This window comes from Paramisgurnus dabryanus, chromosome 14 (assembly GCF_030506205.2).
Source record: "Paramisgurnus dabryanus chromosome 14, PD_genome_1.1, whole genome shotgun sequence".
Taxonomy (NCBI): Eukaryota; Metazoa; Chordata; class Actinopteri; order Cypriniformes; family Cobitidae; genus Paramisgurnus; species Paramisgurnus dabryanus.
The window spans coordinates 38,005,687-38,010,745 of record NC_133350.1 but is presented as its reverse complement, the minus strand read 5'-3'; the positions used below and the strand labels follow the sequence as shown (position 1 = coordinate 38,010,745).

The 5,059-nt window shown below is 41.0% G+C and overlaps 1 long non-coding RNA gene across 1 annotated transcript; it reads right to left on the bottom strand.

Moving 5' to 3' along the window:
- Nucleotides 1–4,011: 4,011 nt before the first annotated feature.
- Nucleotides 4,012–4,591, bottom strand: LOC135758152 (uncharacterized). Its single transcript, XR_010536465.2, has 3 exons — nt 4,524–4,591; nt 4,212–4,433; nt 4,012–4,129 (listed from the first exon to the last, which is right to left on the bottom strand). It is a non-coding gene; the product is annotated as an uncharacterized lncRNA (long non-coding RNA).
- Nucleotides 4,592–5,059: the final 468 nt, after the last annotated feature.

Sequence of the window (5,059 nt, the reverse complement as noted above, 5' to 3'; positions counted from 1 at the left end):
CTTTGAAACAATTGACTTTTGTGAAAAGCGCTATATAAATAAAATTGAATTGAATTGAATTGAATAGATTGTCGCTAAGGCAAAAGAAAGCTGTTTGTGGTTACGATCAGTTATTTCCATATTTAACAACATTACTTCAAATGATTTAAATTTTAGCTCAGATTTTTGGTTTACTTTAAAAATTCCTTCTCAGTTAACCTTAATACTTCAATACACTTAGTGCATGTAAACCCCTCTATGCTAACAGCAGAAGCTAAACTATACATGTGGCAAGTAGTACATGTTACAATAACAAGCGGAGTCTTAGCGTTTTCATGCTGGGCGATGGCGTCTTCGTTTACCCGAACGCGGTCCCCGGAGCTGCATCGCGTGGGGTGTTCGGTTGTGACACGCCTCGGTCGCCTGCGAATGTCTGGGGCCAGGGTGATGTGGGGCTTGCTGAATCTGCGAAGGCCGGGCAGCGGTTCCTCCACAGCTTCCCGATCGCTTTCATGTTGGGCGATGGCGTCTCCGTTCAGTCGTTCACGGTCCGTGAAGCTGCTTCGCGTGGAATGCTCGTTTGTTGCGCGCCTCGATCGCTTGTGGACGTCGGAAGGCAGGGTGAAGTGGGCGCTGTACCTCGCGTTGGATCTGCTAAGACCGGGAAACAACTCCTCCACAGCTTCCCACTCAGGTGAGGACAGGTCAGAAAAGCATATATCAGATGAATCCGCCATTAGATCGGGAAATGCTAGCTTCAGCCTCCACCGTTTGTGGATGCTAGCGGGCTATATGCTAACACTGGGTGTTTATTAGTGATAAATAGTTTCACGTGGTAGTACTGCTCAATAATCGTCACGGTAAAGTATTCCTATGTAGAACTAATAAGTTATATTATATAAATAGGAATAAGATGGTAAAAAAAGGATTTTAGATGATGAACTCGACGGAGCTACGATGCACGATCTGTTCACATGACGTCACAAACCGGATGTCACAAAAAAGAGTCCTCCTCTCAGAGTCCAACCCAACTCCTGTCGAAGTCTGTTAATACCTCAATAAGGATGGTGAGAGACTGATTGGATGCCTGAGTAAAATGAGTCCACCCCCATGTCTCTGTGACACTGTGCTGCAAAGATATCCATCTGGGCATTTTATAATGGCAGTCTATGGTAGATGTTGCTAGGGTGCCCAAAATGGTTGCTAGTGGCGTGGCTTGATAGCTCAATAAGGATCCTAAGGGACTGATTGGATGCCTGAGTAAAATGAGCCCACCCCCATGTCTCTATGACACTGCGCTGCAAAGATATCCCATCCGGGACGTTTTTAGTTCCTTATATGGGCATGATTCCTGCCCCATTATAAGTCTATGGGGAAATTTGGGGACCTCTTACACCCCAGGGCTACAACTTACAGCCCATTGTGAGGTATGTTCTTACAGAGCCTGCCAGCCTCTTCAAATGTGGCAAGTCACAAGTTTCTGTGAAATCCTAGGTCTGAGCTACGACTCGTCAAAGTTTGTCGCAATGTTAAGTCTATGGGATTTTTCGGCTGCTTTTTCGCCCCTGGGGCGAAGACCGTACCCCCGATCGCTTATAAAAGTTATAGCACACTATTCCCGAATAGTCCGCACGTTTGAGAGTTTGAATGAAGTTTCTAAGTTAAACGGTTCGAGCCGTATTAATTGCGGAAATTTGGTTGGAAGAATAATAATAATAATAAAAAGCCCAGTAAGAACAGTACAGCGCATTTTCAATGCACTGTAATAAAACTTCTAAATATACCTGTGTGTGTGTACACGTGTGCGCGTGCGCGCTTGTGTATGTATGTACAGTATGTGCGTGAGTTTTTAATTTAAAATGTCTTAACTCGGAAGGATCTGGAACACAGGTCATTTCATCTGAGATCAATCCGCACCTTACAGCAGGAATCACTCTCTGTTTTACACAAGGACACAAGTCATCAGCCGTTTCCTCAAGTTCACGTCAGGTAAGTGTTTGTAAATAAATGTTAATTCTAGACTATATTAATTGGCAAAGACGCAAATACTCGACGTTTTTGTAAAGATATAAGTTATATAAAGGTGTGTTATGTTATGTGTCCGAGTTAAAGTGGAGCTATTTTAGTTAAGATTACCGGACAGGGTTTATTACTCCGTCTTAATTATAATTGGGACATTTTTACAAACAAACCTTATAAAATACAATACTGGCGTGCATTTTGAGACAAAACAATATCACTCATATGTTAATGTCAGTATTTTAGTCAGTGATAAGTCCTGTCCGAGAAAACCGCCCAATAGTGTTTATTCAATTACGTGTGATGAGGGAAATTTGGCAATTTTAGGGTATAAAGTCTTTCACCGTCAAGCTTTATAATATTAAACATCTATTTATGTATGTATTTATATTCCTCTGTTTATCAAACCAGAGCGGTGATGATGTGGAGAGAGGCAGACCAGAGGGTTACATGGCGAAAGAAGTTCTGCTAAATGGAAGTCCTGCAGATGTTCTGACTGACTTTGGAGTGCTTTTGGAGTGTTTTATGCCCTCTATTTAGAGAAGACTTAATTCTGTATGTTCAGTTTGTATGATAAGTGAATAAAGCTTTTGTTTTTATGTGACTGAAGTTAATAATTTGTTAACAACACCAGCATAAATTATTTGATAAATCATTTTAAAAAGTTTATTAAGTATTCCCAAATAATAAATATTAATTGAAGTAACACATAAAACATTGAGTAAATACTTAAAATTTAATTGACAGAGTCTTTGCTGTAAGTTTTTAAAGATTCAACTGATTAAAACATTTTAGTTTAATGAGCTATAAAGCTAGTTGAGCAAACATACTTTTTTATATTTGAGTCAAAATTGGGCCAATTAAAAAACATTAATCCAGGTAACACTTTGGAGTCAGAAATTGAGTGAACGTATAATTTCTGTGGAACTAGTTACTAAAAAATAATTCATTGAGCCAACAATTAATTTTTTACAGTGTATGACTTTCTCCATTCCTCGGTGTGGCCCTTATACTCTGTTGTATAAAATACACATTTCATATAAATATAAAAGCACAAAGTGTAACACCATGTTTCTTTATATATATTGAATAAGGACAAAACAAAGCAGGTAAACCATCAGCTCCTTCGAAACTGGAGTCACACAGTGACTCTACAAGATGGAAAGCACAGAATCAAAGCATATGACACAGCCAAAGGATAAATACACATTCAAAGGTCTGTATATAACACACCCTGCATATCTGCACACTGAAATAAATGCAGGACAAATCCATACACATTAACTGAACAGACAATTTCAGACAACTGAAAACAAGACAATTAATGGATGCAGTAGCCTCCCTGCAAGCTTGTATTACAAACAGTATACACACAGTATACAGCACAAACATCAAAAGAGGCCAAATCAAAAAAAAAAAAACTAACAAAATTGAAAGCACACATACTAACTAAAATAATTCAACACATATTGGTCCCTCAGCAGCCGACCACTGTTGTCATCAGGGAAGATTTCCGGATTGTCCCAGTCCATGGCCGGCGGCACTCTGGGTGCCTTCTCCTTCCTCAGGCAGGCCACATTGTGGAGGACACCACAAGCCACAGTAATGTCACATGCCCTCACAGGGCTGACCCTTAATTTGTGAAAGCAGTGAGAGCGTGCCTTCAGAAGGCCAAAGGTCATTTCAACTCTGGCCCTAGCATGGGCATAGTTGTAGGCCTGCTGTGCTTCCTGGCAGTCTTTGAAAGGTTTCAGGAAAAAAGGCTGGCAGCCATACCCCCTCCCAGCAACACACCAGAGAATTCACCTGTCAACACAAAATCTCATCATTACTACCTCATAAACACAGTGATATTGTTGACACAGCCATGATGTAAAAAGTGGTTATTAATAGGGGTTGTGTGGCTCACCTTGTGATAGGTGCCGATAGATTTCAGAGGTCCGAAAGATTCTGGAGTCATGGACTGAGCCAGGCCATTTGCCAGTGTTCAATGGAAAAGATCAAAAAGTTATGTTCACCTGAACATTAATGCTGTAAAAAGATTTCATATTTACAAAATCTGCCTCATGGGCACCTGAGGGGGCTTTTATCCTTATGTGTGTGCAGTCCAGTGCACCAATGACACTGGGTCCTGTAAAAGAAATGAGATTTTGTGATGGCTCCAAATGATGACTCCTCACCTGAATAGTACTTTCACAAGTTTGACATGATACCTTATGCCTTTTGGAATCCAGAGAGATGGTCTCCTCATCATCATCGCCGTTATGTGCTGATGAAATGGGGCCTTGACCCCATCACATTTAATCGGATTCATATTGAAGCTAGTAGACAAGACATGCCAGGCCTACAGTATGCCTTTGATGGAGTACTCACTGGTTCAGCATCGTCAGGTGCTCGTGCTGGTGGCTTTAACAGTAACACAGTGCTGCCAGACACTGCAAGGCAATAGGCAAACCAAAGTCAGACAGTCCAAATAGATTCAATATGAATGGGATTGTGTCCCATGTAGAGATGGAAGAACATACCTTGTATGAAGCGGGTGGCATCTTGGGAAGGACCTATGCTTGTCTCTTTTCCCCCAGGGATCCCCTCCAACAGGCCTGCCTTTATTTAGCTGCAAAGCTGGCCTCTGCTGGGGTGAGGTCAGCTTTTGGTGACCCACCACCCGTGCCTTGTCTCTGGGTATTCTTTTTCACTGCTAAAACAGTAAAGACAATGTGTAAGCAGGCACCTTCTGAGTACAATCTATGCTTGTGCATTATTAAGTATTAGTCAGGGCCCTTACCATTCTGCAGATTTTGATTTTGACCTGCTGCCATGTCCGTTTTGGCCCCATCATGTTTAATCTACATCACACACACACACACACACCACACACAAAAAGAGAGACTTTCTTTATCACACAAGAACATTCAATGGAGTCACACTGCAAAAAAAATTACTTGCTTTGTATTTTTGTCTTGTTTTCAGTTAAAATATCAAAAAATTCTTAAATTAAGATGCATTTTCTTGATGAGCAAAATGACCTAGGAAAATAAGCAAAAAATCTGCCATTGGAATA